Raw genomic sequence first — 15,675 nt, 5'->3', positions numbered from 1 at the left:
CTTCAGGGTTCCAGTGATGTTTTTAGCTATTAATCAAGCTGCCTCATTTCTTGATTTTAGTTGTCTGGCTCTACTCTGACTATTAATTGTTTGTTTGGCATTAGGACATAGGTATTAGAAATCAGCAAGTGACATTGTTGCCAGCAGTAATGCCTGGCTAATGCTAAACATGCATATCGAAACACAATAGCCTTTTATTTTTGACATGAGAGAAAGCACCTACTGATATAATTTTGAAAACTAAGTAAATAAAATTAACTGTGGAGATGTCAATTACAAAGAAAAAACAAAAGGGTCACAGCTCAGTAATATGACAGCAGTCTGCAGGAGTACCTATCTCCCACAAACTGGGAAAGGACCATCCTTCAGGGCTTTAAACTGCAGAGGTAACAAAATGTCTGCAATTACTGCACATACAAAATGGGAGTTCTTATACTGCAGGTGGCTGCTGGGTTTTTCCTGCGTACAGCACACCTCGACTGCTTAGCACTGATGAGTCCACCCAAGAGAAAGTTGCAATGACATTTCTGACAAGATGCATGTGACCTTATCGGGCAAGAATTTGGCTGCCGTTGTATCAAGCGATCTGCATGGGTCTGCTTTTCCAGTCTTCTGACAGCAGCGTCTCAAATCTGTAGGAACCAGGGGCACTCTTCTGTTACAATTTATTACATCTTGAGTCATAAGAATGACTGTACTAAGTCAACCCTAAATTCGGTCCAGATCTCTATGCTGTTTCTGATGGTAAATATTTAGGTTTAGCAAGCATCCTTTCCCAGCCTCCAGCAATTTCTGTCTCAAGAGCTTCCTGAGCAAGGCTATGGTCTCTTGTATTCAGCTGCCCTTGCAGGCTTTTTCTTCAGTTAATTTGCCCAGTTATATTTTTAACCCACACAAATTTTTGGCCACCCTAAACACCTTGTTTCAAGAACTTCTACTGTTTAAACAAGTTTTATGGAAAAATACAGAGTTTTCAGGGTGGGGTGTTTGTTTCTTTTCCTTGGGCCTGAGACACTTTCATTAATACTTAGAGTTCTTGTATCAGGGGAGACAGACAATGAATAATAGTCCTATATTCATTTTCTCTATTCCACTCATGATTTATAAATCTCAATCTCATCTCCTTCCCCAAGCCTGAAATGCCATTCCCCACTTTTGATGATCCTTACTGCTCTTCTGTGTTCCTTTTCTAGCTCTCCTACATCTTTTTTGAGGCAGGGGATCAGAACATCAAATAATACTCAAGATGCAGGGACATTATAGTTACATACAGTGCTGTAATTACATCTTTTTGGATTTTTTTTCCCCTCTGTTCCTTTCCTAAAAATTCCTAACATGATTTGATTTTGACTGTAGTAGAGCAATGATGTGAAGATTTTGTAAACGTATATATTATAACTTCTCAAGTAGTAATATTTTGGGGTTCAGTATTGAAGCCTGGACGGTTTTTTCTGTATGCCTCACATAAAATTCATCACTGTTGAATTTCATCTACTATTTTATTATCTGTTAAGTTACTATTCTAAGATCCTTCTGCAACTCCTCTTAACTCAGCTTTCCTCTTTTTTGCCTGAGTAGTTGAATACCACCAGCAAACCCTATCACCTCACTGGTCAGTCTCCTAGCAAACACCTGAACAACACCCAGCATGGATGTCGGGGAAGGCTATTGATGATCTTTCTCCACTTAGAAAGCTGGCCATAGAAATCAATTCTTTGTTTCCTACTTTTTTAACCAATTGATAATAACCCATGTCAGGGGCTTTTGGCTCTTACCACCAGCAGCTTTGTTTCTTTCAGAGATTTTGAGGAGGGACCCAGGTAGATGAAAAGATCAGACGACATCATTACTGGATTAGATCAACCAATAGTCCGTCTGGTAAGGTGGCCTGTCTTTGGCAATGACCAACAGCAGATGCCAAGGGAAGCATGCACACAAGGCAAACATGCAGCGATGCTTTTGCAGAATATTTACCTCCAGGCTTCAGCAGTTTGTAGATCAGTAACTTCTTTAGCTGATGAAATTGGCCAAGTTGCCTTATCCATGCATTCAGTGACTCCCTCACAGAAGTGCAGTATGTCTCTCAAATACAACGTAGCTCTATAAAAGCCATTTGGACTATACTTTAATATTTTAGATTTACCCATGAAGTCTCTAATTCTTTTCTTTATTATAGAGAGACAGAAACTTGAATTCTAGGAGGCAGTCATGGGCTTACAGAGTTAACAATTAATTGTCATCCTCACTGGAGCTCCCACTTTAATTTCAGCATAACAAAAAATACAGAAAAAAAGTCTCTAGAGTACAAATTGAAAAACTTTTTTTTTCCAAAAAGGAACTCTTAGCATTAATATGATGTTTGTTAACCTATCCCCAACAAGGAGTATTCACAGTTAGCTGAGATCACTGTTCAGAAATCACTATTTAAAAACCTTTAAAAACATTATAGTAACTAACACAAAACACTCTTTCTTCCCAAACACCTGATTTTCTCTATTCTATAACATCTGTATATTTCCCCAGATACTTCTCTTTCTATTAAGACATTAAAAATACCTTTTTTAATGAAATAGTGAATTGCTGAATATTCATTTTACTTAATTTCAATAAATCTTTGAAAGTAATGTACGGATCACGTTTGCATGAACAACTGAAAGGCTGTGGAAATAACAAAGGTACCTTGAGAACCAATTAAACCTTCCATAAGGTTATTATGCTGAAAGGAAGCATTGTTATGCACATTTTTTGCAAATTTACAAAAACTCAGGAGTGATATTGAAATGGCTTGATACCACCTGCTGAGTAACATCAATTGTAAAGCCGAATGTTGAGATGAGTGTCCTAGCCTTTTTCGGAAACTGTTTGATATTTTAAAAAGGGATGTGTTTACATTTTTCTAACAGGATAAACATAATGAAGTTGATCACTTCAAATTAGAACTGAGTTGGTATTTTTACAGGACTGAAAAAGCTAAAAGCAAAAAAACTTTACAAGGCAGACACATGTCTGCTACGTGAAACTTTCCACCTTCTATTCTCTTCTCTTTTTGCTTTTTAGTGCCGTAGAAGGCACCTTTCCATTGGTCAGTAACTTATACCCTTGTCTTGGGGGGTGAGAAGAGATTCCTGCATGTAGCCCACAGAGTGCATCACTTCAACTCACCTGCAGCCAAGGGCCTGAATCTGGGGCACCTGTTGGGGTTTCCTGCACTGTTCATCCCTGGCAGAGGTAAAGGCAGCCAGGATCCCATACAACAGAAGGTCCTTCAGAAAACAAGCCATGTTCCCAATTACTAATAGCTGTTATTAACCTACTATTAATATCCCTATTATTGGTGGGTTTCCATCTCCTGCCACAGACACATGTGTAGAAGTAGTGTGGGAAATGGGAAAATGCCTTTCTGAAGTTTTTTCTCATCATCTAAATGATGGGCCCAGGTTCTTGGTAGTTATTCAGAGGTATGTGTTAAACAGAGCAAACAAAGACAGCTGATCAAAGATGCTAATATGATCCATCAGCCCTAGCTTCTAGATACTTTTGTTCTTGGACAGCCTCAGGGACCAGAATGGCTAATATAGATTGCAGGGAACCAGCAAGCCTTAGCAATACTCCTTCTTCCTTTTCATCCTGAATATAATTTCAGCATCAACTGCTGAAGAAAGTACTGCAGTACTTCACCAGCTCTGTCCTCTCAGCTGCTGCCTTTACACTGGGATCATCTTATTATTGCATGTCCATACCAGCTTCACAGTATCTATCAGTGATACCACAAAAAAAGATCATAAAATCTGATTCATGCACCTCAAGGGTTGGCCTGGTGAAAAATTTTTGTTTCATTTATCACTGTAGCTAAGCGAAGAACAGGAGTCTCAAGGAACTGCAACAGAAAAGAAAAGAAGCATAACACACTGGCATAGGCTTTAATGGGAGTATTCCTTTCTTTACTGCAGGGACAACTGTTAACACCAAAATGGGAATGCCTATGACGTTTGAGTCTTAAGGTCCAGCTGGCATGAAGAGACATAATGTGAGTTACAACAAAGCACTAGAGCTCTAAAGGAAACTGTCACACTTTACAGATCCAATTAAAAATTTAAAAATAGATGCATGTTCACTTGCTTACTATATGATAATAACCTCCAGGGCAGATCTCTGCCACCGTGCTCCCTGGCAGGATAAATCAGGTCATACTAGATTCTGGGCTGCAGCATTGAGACTAATACCAGGATGTGCCAAGTTGCTAATGAAAAGCTACCTCAGGTACCTGTACGTAGCACTGCAGTAATACTGGCTAATCTCCCATAGCTACTGGTATGACAAGCACTCTGAAGCTTGATGCTTTAAGACATTGTTGGTTCACACTGAATATGACTTTTTTAAAGATATGGTCTCAAGTGTGAAAATATTCGTAATATAAAACAGAAAAATACCTTTGTTTTCTCATAAGTTCCTTTGGGAGAGGGGAACAATCAACAAACAAAGCACAACAAACCCCCTCTCACCCAATACCACCAGGTTATTGCTGCTTCCCATTTTGATGGGAAAGTTCATCATACCTGTAGAAGTTAGGATGTTGTTAAGATCAACGGCTACACCATAAGGACTCCTTTGACCTGAAGAGGCAACTAATGGTCTCATTCTAAGCAGCAGAGAAAATGAACAATCTGATCACAACTTAAGGGAATAAGTAATACCCAGACAATAACATTTTAAATCTCTTTTCCACATGCTAGTCAGACATACTCCACACACTAGGGTAACCACAGCAGAGGCACAATATGCCTCATATAAAATACATGTGGCAAATTTTGTAGACAAATGACTTTGTCAGCTTGCAAAACTCTGTGCAATTATCTAAATTAAAATTTTAAGACAAGGTAAATTGCTGCATTAGCCTTTCAAAAGTACAGTTTAATTATTCTCTACATGGTTTGCATTATTGCAAGCTTTTGGTTGGAAATAATACGTCATTCCTCTTAACTGCTTTAAATGACACTAGGAGATCTGATTTCTACATGCTCATCAACACATCAGTTTATTTTTTAAAATATGCTAATTTTTAAAAGGCTTTTCCATCACTCTACTCCTGTCAATATTGTAAAGAAAATGTAGCTGGAGTTGGAAGGGCATCACCCCTTGTAATTAGTATTGGGCACCAAATGTTTGACAGAGCTATGTTTCCACTTTTCTTCATGTTTGTTTATTTGTCAATTCAGTGGCTCTAATCTTGTTCCCATTTCAGTAAACAGTGACTTGCATGCCAGAGAGAAGCACACCTGCTCTTTGATAGGTATGACAGCAGATATGTGACATGAGGCAATCTCTCAATTACTTGTAAAATGCCTCCAGTTCTGTTTGCTACCAGAATATAGACTATGTTTTCCTCTAAATCACATCCTTTCTGATGCCTGCTCATATTTTTTTCCTTTTTTTTGGCAACACTTTTTTTTTTTCTGGTTATATTGACAGGGCTTAGAGAATACACAAAGATACATCAAATAACATGTATAAGCAGTTAGTGAATAGAGTAACTACAGGACTCATGGGAGGTATTCTCTTTTGTTGTTATAATTTTTAGATAAGACTATTTTCTATAATGGAGCTACAGCTACAAAAATATAATGACCATAAAGACACAGAAAAGATAGGTCAAAACCATCTGTTTCCTCATTTTCACCACTCATCTATAAAGAGTGCAACACTTTTCCTCTCTGTTCCCCATCCTCAAGAATTTTAATTTTACTTGGTGAAGAATCCCCAAAGACCACCTAAAGTATCTATCTTACAGTTAGGTCAGTTCTACCAATATGTTATGACTTACTGTAAATGAGAAAGGTATCCCTTTGAGGATCTGATATATTGAAGTGTTACCTTTCAGGCTTATTGTAGCCAGATACAATTCAATAGTTTTCTCTGACCGACTGGTCTTAATCCAGCAGAATGAAAAAGCATTGTATTATAAACATATTAGCCTTCTATTGAGTACATGATGCACTGTTTGGGGGATTTTGTCTGAGTAAAAACTGCTGAATAAAGCTCTTATTTAGTTCTTACCTTTTACAGTAACTCTGTAATGTCAAAACAAGCAGTCAAGGTCTGAGAAAGAGCAGTTCAAGCTGTTTGCCTGCAGCAGGAAGCAGCTTTAGGATGATGAGGCATTGAGACAAAGAGTTATTCTTGTTATTCGTTGATTTACCTCCCTTTATTTTAGTGAATAAATCTAGTGACAGGTATATTTCCCCCTGCAGAAACTGTGTAGCTTTTAAATCTACTACATTGTGATTCTCTTGTCAATTGAGAGCTGGGTGATAAGGACTAGATGGGGGTCACCCTGACCAGCCTCCTGTATTTAGCAAGCTGCCCATTCTGCACAGGATATTTTTCCCTTGGAGAAGCAGCAGAGACATCACAACCTCCATTTCCACTACTGGAAACAACCAAAGCAGAAAGGCATTTTGTCAAGGGTTGCTGCTGACCCAGCTCTAACCATCTGCTCCCATGAGCAGGAACTGCCCTTTCCCTTGCCTCCTTCACTCTCCAAAAAGGGAAAAAAGATAAGAGGGGGCTGTTGGGCAGGATCCTGCGGTGGTGAGCCCAAGAGTTGAATAAGTGGTAGTAAGAGCCAGGATGGGAAACAAATCATATCCTCTTCCTTCAGCAGATCACATTGTCCTCTCCCTAAACATTTCTGTCCCTTTGGGTGGAAGCTGCATAGTCCTCTCCCCTGCCAGCAGCCCATTCTGCCACTTCCCCTGCACTGACTTTGGTCTACTCAGGTTGCACTGTGGTGAGAGCTAAAATTACTGTCTTCAAATAATATGATTAATTATTTGTTCTGGTTTCGGCTGGGATAGAGTTAATTTTCTTCTTAGTAGCTGGTACAGTGTGTTTTGGATTTAGTGTGAGAACAATGTTGGTAACACACTGATGTTTTAGTTGTTGCTATGTAGCACTTGTTCTAAGTAAAGGATATTTCAGTTTCCCATACTCTGCCAGCGAGGAGGTGCACGCGAAGCTGGGAGGGAGGCTAGGACAGCAGAACTGAACTAGCCAAAGGGATATTCCATACCACAGAATGTCATGCTCAGTATATAAACTGAGGGGAGTTGGCTGGGGCATCGATCAGTGGATGGTGAGCAACTGCATTGTGCGTCACTTGTTTTTTTCTTTTTTTTTTTCTTTTTTAATTTCATAGAATCATTTAGGTTAGAAAAAACCTTCAAGATCATTGAGTCCAACCATCAACCACGCCCACTAAACCATGTTCTGAAGTGCCTTGTCTATGCACTTTTTGAATACCTCCAGGGATGGTGACTCAACCACTTCCCCGAGCAGCCTGTTCCAATACCTGACAACCTTTTCAGTAAAGAAGTTTTTCCTAATATCCAACCTAAACCTCCCCTGCCTCAACTTGAGGCCATTTGCTCCCATCCTATCACTAGTTACTTGATAGAAGAGACCCGTACCCACCTCACTACAACCTCCTTTCAGGTAGTTGTAGAGAGCTATAAGGTTGCCCCTCAGCCTGCTTTTCTCCAGGCTAAACAACCCCAGTTCCCTCAGCCGTTCTTCACAGGACTTGTGCTCCAGGCCCCTCACCAACTTGGTTGCCCTTCTCTGGACACACTCCAGCAACTCAATGTCTTTCCTGTAGTGAGGGGCCCAAAACTGAACACAGTACTCGAGGTGCAGCCTCACCAGTGCCGAGTACAGGGGGACGATCACTGCCCTGGTCCTGCTGGCCACACTATTTCTGATACAGGCCAGGATGCCGTTGGCCTTCTTGGCCACCTGGGCACACTGCTGGCTCATATTCAGCCGGCTGCCAACCAGCACCCCCAGGTCCTTTTCTGCCGGGCAGCTTTCCAGCCACTCTTCCCCAAGCCTGTAGCATTGCATGGGGTTGTTGTGATGCATGTGCAGGACCTGGCACTGAGCCTTGTTCAACCTCATACAATTGGCCTCGGCCCATCCATCCAGCCTGTCCAGATCCCTCTGTAAAGCCTTCCTACCCTTGAGCAGATCAACCGTCCCTCACAACTTGGTGTCATCTGCAAACTTGCTGAGGGTGCACTCGATCCCCTCATCCAGATCATTGATAAAGATATTAAACAGAACTGGCCCCAATACCGAGCCCTGGGGAACACCACTTGTGACCCGCCACCAATTGGATTTAACTCCATTCACCAGAACCCTCTGAGCTCGTCCATCCAGCCAGTTTTTCACCCAGCAAAGAGTACACTTGTCTAAGCCATGAGAAGCCAGCTTCTCAAGGAGTATGCCATGAGAGACAGTGTCAAAGGTCTTGCTGAAGTCCAGGTAGACAACATCCACAGCCTTTCCCTCATCAGTAGGTGGGTCACCTAGTCATAGAAAGAGATCAGGTTGGTCAAGCAGGACCTGCCTTTCATAAACCCGTGCTGTCTGTGCCTGATCCCCTGGTTGTCCTGCAAGTTACATTCCTTTTCATTACAATTACTATATTTTATTATTATTATTGTTAGTATTACATTTTACTTTAGTTATTAAATCTTTCTTATCTCAACCCACAGGCTTTACTGTTTTTCCAATTCTCCTCCCCATCCCACTGCGGGAGGGGAGTGAGTAAGCAGCTGCATGTTGCCTATTTGCTAGCTGGGCTTAAACCATGACATTATTTAATCATGAAATCCCCACCAAGTGATCTTCTTTTTTAAGTCCTAACATGGCAGCTCTTGAAAAGTGTTGTTTCCACAATATATGGATGGACACAAAGACTTTTATTATTTTCTGTTTCTCTATCTTGCCCCTTTCTGGTGTTGGCAGTGGTTTCTCATTTTCAAGAGTCCATCTGAAATGCAACCTCCACTGATATTGGGGATGTTCCCTCTGTGATAAATTTTAGAGGCCCATCTGTATTTATATCGGACATTCCTTTTCCCTGATTATGTTACATAGTCTTCTTCTGTAAGTGCTCTGCTAAGATCCAACAATATCTGGTTATTAAACAAACTCCCATTAGAGCTTTGCAGTGTGTTCCAGGAACAGTTTAGTTTGACTCCAGCCCCAGAAATGGCTGGGGATTAAGATCAGGAAGAGTTGCACAATTCCTTCATGGCTGACAATGACACTTCTTGTTTTCAGGCTTCCCAGATCATAAGATTTCCTCTGTTCAGCATGCCAGGCTGCCCGCTGGGGAGGTGGCACATGTCTGAGATGATAGATATCCACTGGAGAGCCAAACTATGAAGCTGAATCATGCCAGCATTTAAAGATGAAAGGAAGCACTGGGTTGATGTGGCTTTAGCAAAACCTTATAGGGTACACTGCAAAATTACAAAACCAATAAGGTAGGAAATGACTGCCCCAGTATGGAGAGCACAGTGTTTTCAGGCTGCAGTTATTTCAGATATTAGGTATCTAAATCTGCTGTGACAAACAGCCTTGACCTTCTAACCACACTCACAAGGGGCAGCCAAAACATGCAATAACCAGAGACAGCTGACTATAACAATTATTTCTGAACTGCTGGGCATATATGTATTGCAGTACAACTTTCAAATCTCCACACAGAAATAATACATCAGGTTAAAATTAAAAATGCTTAGCATGTCTTGCACATTTTTGCCCCAAGTTTCAGACAAATACACAATTAAAATAAAGCCAATATCTTTTACTTGGTTTATTTCTGAAGCAGACAAGACTTGTCATAGCAATCTCTCATAGTTTGACTTACCTTACCTAATGACTAGCTAGATTTGCATGTACTGTGTGGTAGGCTGGTGGGTAGGCTCACTACAGCCACAGCTGAGAGAGCTCTTGGTTTGTATTTGGGCTAATTCTGCAGACAAAGAGTTGCTGATATTTGCTAAATCTCTGAATTTGTTAATGCATAAAGATAATGCAATACTAATGAAATTTTGCAGGATTTATAAGCAGATGGTTGATACCAAACATCCAAGATACCAAAATTTCAGAGTAAAAGAATATAAAGAAAAAATCCTATACCAATGCTAAGGTGAAGACATTTGATCTTGGATACACATTTCAAAAACTAAAAAATTATTAACAATTTTTTAAGACTGTCAACAGATGTTAACCAAGAAAAAGAAAAGGAAAAAGAAAAAGATCCCTTGGAATTCTCTTAGTTATAGAAAAACAGAGAATGAAAACTGATACTGTATGATGAAATGGATGGTCACCATTCTGCCATTTGGGGGAAAAGTCCTCCTGTATCCTGAATCCAGATACGTCAGGTCATCAGATGTCCTGCTGCTGCATTGATTAGCTCTCTTCTTTAGAAAGCAACGAAGTTGCACTTACTTACAACTTTTTTCAGAATTCCTTCTAGATAACTATAGAAAAAGTGTAACACACTTTTCAAACTCCTTACTTGACACTTTTTAAAGTACTGTCATGAAGGAACACTTTTTCATTTCTAACATGATTTAAAATCGGTGACCAGTAATGAAAGAACACACACACGCACATATGCACATCTTTCAAATTGACAAATCTGTGTTAAAACCACCGCTATTAGCAACCATTGATCAACAGAGTATTTCTTTCGTGGAAGGGCACAGTAGGCTTGACAAGGTGTCCTTAGGCTGGCACATTTTGTCATGCTTCATATTAAACTGCAACGAGACATAATGATACCTTATGTGTAAAGTAATGTTTGTATGGTACCTTCCTTAGCTCAAGGGATGTCCTTGAAAAATTGATTTATCTATTCAAAGAAATCTTAATAGCTCACAAGTCTGTCCTGCTGAGATAAGACATTATCACTGAATGGAGTCTAACCTATACATTATATAGTGCTATGACACATGCATTGAACACAAGTATAGGACTAATTCTGCCTTTCTGTGCAATTCCCAGGCTAAATGCAGTGTAACTCCCCAGCTTGCAAAGGACAATAATAACTTTAATATATCAACATATTACTCAGAGGACTGAATATACAGACATTCCTGGACTTTATAAATATCATAGGTTCTGAGAGGCACATCAGTTTATGGTAAAAAGCTACCAAGATTTGCATTTGATTTATTGTTTGTGTGTGCACCCGAATTTTAAGATTGCTGAAAGGCATATTTTCAAGAAGTTGGCAGCTTCCCTGAGCAGTGCAACACCCCTGTAAAAAATTCCCAGTATGCAGCAGTTCCTATGGTCACCTAAAAGGACTAGATTCAACTTAAATAATTTGCAGAGCTGTTTTATTATCTTGCAACACAGAGAGTACGAACACCTAATAAAGCTGCTTCTATAGCTAGGGCTGCACAACTTCTCTTGTCTGTGGATTTTCTGGAGTCTAAGAAGGGCTGAGGTCACATGCTGCCTTTCACTCACAAAGGCCTCCCACTTCTAGCTCTCACTGGCTTTCCTGAGACTTACAGAAATTCAGTATTTTGGGTTCTGTACCCTGCTGTTGGGTTTGGTTGCTTTTTACCTTTGGGTCTGAAGTTGACAGTCTCCCACAGTAATGTACTGGGATCTGTGTGCTCTTGTGGCCGCACACAGCATGATCACAAGTCTTGCTTTCCTGGGTAAAAAAACCTTTCTTACTGGTGTTGTAAAGTACATTCCTTCCCAAACGTCCTCCCTGTGGGCACCCCCAGAAGCATGCAGAGTTTCAAAACACTCTTTCAGAGTAACCAACCTTTCCTACAGATACCAGTCCTTTAAAATAAATCAATACATGACACTTCTTCAAATGGGAATTCTTGGTTCTTTCTAGTTGAGCAAGAAAGTTGTTAGGGGATTTCAAATTACTTAACAACAATACTTTCAGACTCTCATTTCTCTTGTTCAAGATGAGCAAACACAGATTTACAATAACTTGTCATAACATCTCAGTCTAATGAGAAGAGAACAATATCAGCTGAATATACCATAGATAGCCTTATGACCCAGCTCACCTGAGTGTAGCGTGGAATAGAATTCTTTATCAGTTGTTTCAGGGAAGACAAAAACATTGAACAAGAAAATATGCATCTTATTTACTGGAATAGCACTTTCTTTTAAATGTTGTAAACTTTGGAATATAATGAAAACATATTTCACTTGAGTTGAAAGCCTCCTTGCAGTAGAAGCAGCAAAACAGATATGTGACTCAAACCTATATTTAAATATCATTGCAACTGTAATTAAACAAAGGAGTATCCGGGAAAGAGGAAACATCTGCACTGTAGAGAACATTTTGCACTCTTAAGTACCTTCATTGGAAATTTACTTTTTCTTCATGACGCAGGAGTAACCAGAGCTATAAAGCATAATTTAATACTACAGTAAAAATAAATTGTAACAAATTTATTCTATATCATATTTATTATGAATGTTTCTGCTCAGCAGGATAGTTAAAAATTAACATACTATAAGTCACTGAGTGGAAGTTCAGAAAGCAAGAGGTGAATCTGTCATTTGCCAATAGATCTAAATTTTAACGGAAAGCAGGCATGCTACTGTGATACATCTTTTATCTACCAGAAACAGAAAAAATTGTGGAAGTGCCAAATAACTCCAACTCCTACTGTTGAAGGCTATACAGACTGAGTTTTTCAATGCATATGTTGCAATTTTGGCTGATAGTAATAAATAAAACTATCCTAGGAACTAATCCATCCAAAGGACTTACTGACATAGCCTGAAGAGGACTGAGGATGTTGAATATGGTCCCAGAGCCCCTAGGGTCAGTGGTGTCAGGATTTCATCTGTAAGCTCTATGGAGTTGGAAAGAAATACAAAAACATCAAGGTCTACAACTTGGGCTGTTAATGATGCAGACAGTAAGGCAGATGGAGAGGAATCACAAATGAGAAATTTATTGTTTCATCATCTCTGTATCCTAGTGTGTAGTTATTCATGTTGTCTCAGGAATCAGCTTCTTTTGGAGGTGATTATGTATATCTTTTTCTGTCAGAAAAATTGTTAACCCAACTGCTGGCTTTCATCCTAGTTTTCTGACTTCTCAATTCTCTACTTTGGTCATCCTGGGCCTTCAGAGAAAGATTTTCCATCTCTCACATCCATGTCTAAGCTGACAACTTCTTTTGTCTCTTCACTGTAGGTCATTTCTGTACAGAAAAGAGAGTCTTATTTTCTTTTTTCAACTTCTGGAAAATGGAAAACACATGAATACCCTCAGTAACGCTGCAGCTGCTGAAGAATCTGCATATTCCTTGGCTATTTTCAAGAAGCCTGAATTAAGGTCACTAGAGTTTGTAAAGATTTCTTAAACCCTTTAAATGGTGCTCCTGCAAGGCAATATTTTTCCATGTGTACCCATATGGTATATGCTAATGGTTCAGTGCTGCAGCTAGAAACCCATGTGAAATGAAGACTCAGGACTGTAAACAGGGACAATGGTCCTGCATCCCACACTTCGCAATAAGCTTTGTTGCTTATCTTGTAATGTGTTCAGTCTGGATGGATGAAAGCAGCTATTCTCACAGGGCAGAGGAGCAGACCCTCACACACACTGTGGCTCCAGCAGCTGGTGCAAGCCAGGGCAGCTGGAGATATCTTCAACCCCAATTCCCAGCCCCAGCACTAGTGAGAACTGCTGGGCAAAAGCTCCAGGCTCTGCTAGGGAGGCAGCATTTTTGGCCAAGGGCTGGCTGAACAGCCTGGAGTGCTCCCTGCAGGCATCCCTTGGTGTGCCAGGGGAAGTCCCTGCTAAATAATGGCATTCAGACCATGGCTCCCTGATGCCTGCTGAGACCAACGTGGAAGAATTCTGTCCGAGAATTATATTAATTGTCATAGTGTACACAGATAGTACACATACATACATACACACACAGATAGTAGTGTACTATCTGTGATCCTCTTGCCTACAGTAAATAAATAAATAAATAAATAAATATTTCCGGCTCATTTTTACCACCCAATTCTGTTCATTTCACTAGAAATGCAAGCTTATGCCAGTTAGATGTTTGTTCATAGCAGAACATCAAAGGAAGTGGGGCAGTATTTTTATAAAAAAGATATCCCATGAGAAAAAACAAAGTTATCTTAAATCACCTTCTACAACTGTCTTTTGGGGAGGATACTGGAGAAGTATCAATCATTTAAAAGCTAGATTGCTCAGAGCATTTAGTTTCTCCTAGTTTCTTCTGACTTCTGGGAAGAAAAAATACTTTAAATTGCCTTCTGTCTTCCTGTAGTTCCAGGCATATCTTTTGTGCTTTTTCCATCTCTGCTTTTATTCATGAGTTGTCACTAAAGTAAGAAAGCAAGTAGAAAACAAAGCAAAACAAAACAACAGATAGCTCAGAGAGCTTGACAGTAGGTTTTGCCCTAAGGCCACCAGTTCAAACCCATCACAAATCAGCAGTAGCTCAAGTATCTGGTATCTAATGGTTGTCTGATGACCTTAGTAAAGTGTTGAGCATGTTGGTTTCATATGGCATATCTAGGCTGTCACAGCAAGGAAGTCTATGCAGAGAATGTGGAATATGCTTTTTCTGGGTAAAGTGACCCTTCGGGTCAGTAATGAGGAATGCATTATTGGGTGCAGGTTAGAAAACTTGCTGTTCCTTGGCAAATACACAAGAAACCACTGCCTAGTGTTAGTACTGAAAAGCCTTGATCAGAGCTAGACTCATCCCAAAAGAGAATAAATGTGTAGAGAGTGAGGTCAGAAAAAAAAAAAAAAACAACCTCCCAAAACACAGAAGTTAGTTAGACTCCTAAATGTTATTTTAATCACACTAAAGTACTATTGCTCTAAATGCCAGTTGAAATATGCTATGAGTGGGAAAGAATCAAACTGTTAATGGAAACTGGATAAAAGGTTTTAAATTAATGCTTCTAACTATTCCTACAAAACAATACAAGACAGAACACGCTAAGAAACATCCAGAAAAATGTAAGGAATTAAAAAACAAGATAGCCCAGTCCTTTCCTTCCTTACTGAAGTTGCCTCCTCCATTACTTAAGGGAAAAAAATATGTTTTTTTACTGAAACAGCCTCTATGCTTCAATATAATCTTATCAAAACTCAGCTTTATCCTTCTTTTAAAAAATCCCTCATAGGAATCATTCAAGTTACTGCCATTGGCATACACATTATTTCTATGGGAGTACAGTCTAGTTTCCATCCACACGCTCAGGGATGGGACAGGGAGACTGCTTCCTTCTACACAAGCACACACAGCCCTTGTACAGCACATGTCAGGATGAAGCAAAGCCTTGCCTGTCCTGTGCTCAGTCTGTCTAGGAGATTTTCTAGCTCTGGTGCTAGAAAATGCCTCTAATGCTTGTATTGGATTGCTGCAGCTCAGCAGAGCTTCCCAGGCTTCTAAATGAGATACTCTCTCTCGAACAAAATTAGATGCTTGACGGAAGAATTATTATATCAACTTTTCTGGCTGGGGTTATCTGGAGTGCAGGTTAGACTGTCATAAAGGTGCTTTCTGGTCTTGAAATGTATGACAATATACAGAGCACAATTAAACTGCTTTATTGCTGTTTTACTAGTAAGTTGATTACCAGGGCAACATTTGTTGGCGGTGTTGTTACAAAGAGGGGATTTTTATTATAGCTTTTGATTTAAATAATCTGACCATTTACAGTCATTAAAGACAAACTATGTCCCCTCATATAATCAATAGTTTTAAATGTCTTTTGCTGTCAAACTCTGTTATGGTGTACTGATAAAAGTGTATCTGATTGTTAATTAACCACAGATGA

General features: G+C 39.7%; 1 long non-coding RNA gene across 2 annotated transcripts in view; it reads left to right on the top strand.

Annotated features, from left to right (window-relative positions):
• The window catches only part of LOC115349701, a 33,577-nt gene extending 19,946 nt beyond the window's left edge, over nt 1-13,631 (top strand). For both annotated transcript variants that reach the window (XR_003926197.1, XR_003926198.1), the window contains exons 4-6: nt 3,058-3,228; nt 3,951-4,027; nt 13,049-13,631. This is a non-coding gene — a long non-coding RNA (uncharacterized LOC115349701). The remainder of the gene's footprint in view (nt 1-3,057; nt 3,229-3,950; nt 4,028-13,048) is intronic.
• Nucleotides 13,632-15,675: the final 2,044 nt, after the last annotated feature.

This window comes from Aquila chrysaetos, chromosome 12, assembly GCF_900496995.4.
Source record: "Aquila chrysaetos chrysaetos chromosome 12, bAquChr1.4, whole genome shotgun sequence".
Lineage (NCBI taxonomy): Eukaryota > Metazoa > Chordata > Aves > Accipitriformes > Accipitridae > Aquila > Aquila chrysaetos.
The sequence above is the reverse complement of the archived record's forward strand: the minus strand, read 5'-3'. Positions and strand labels throughout refer to the sequence as shown.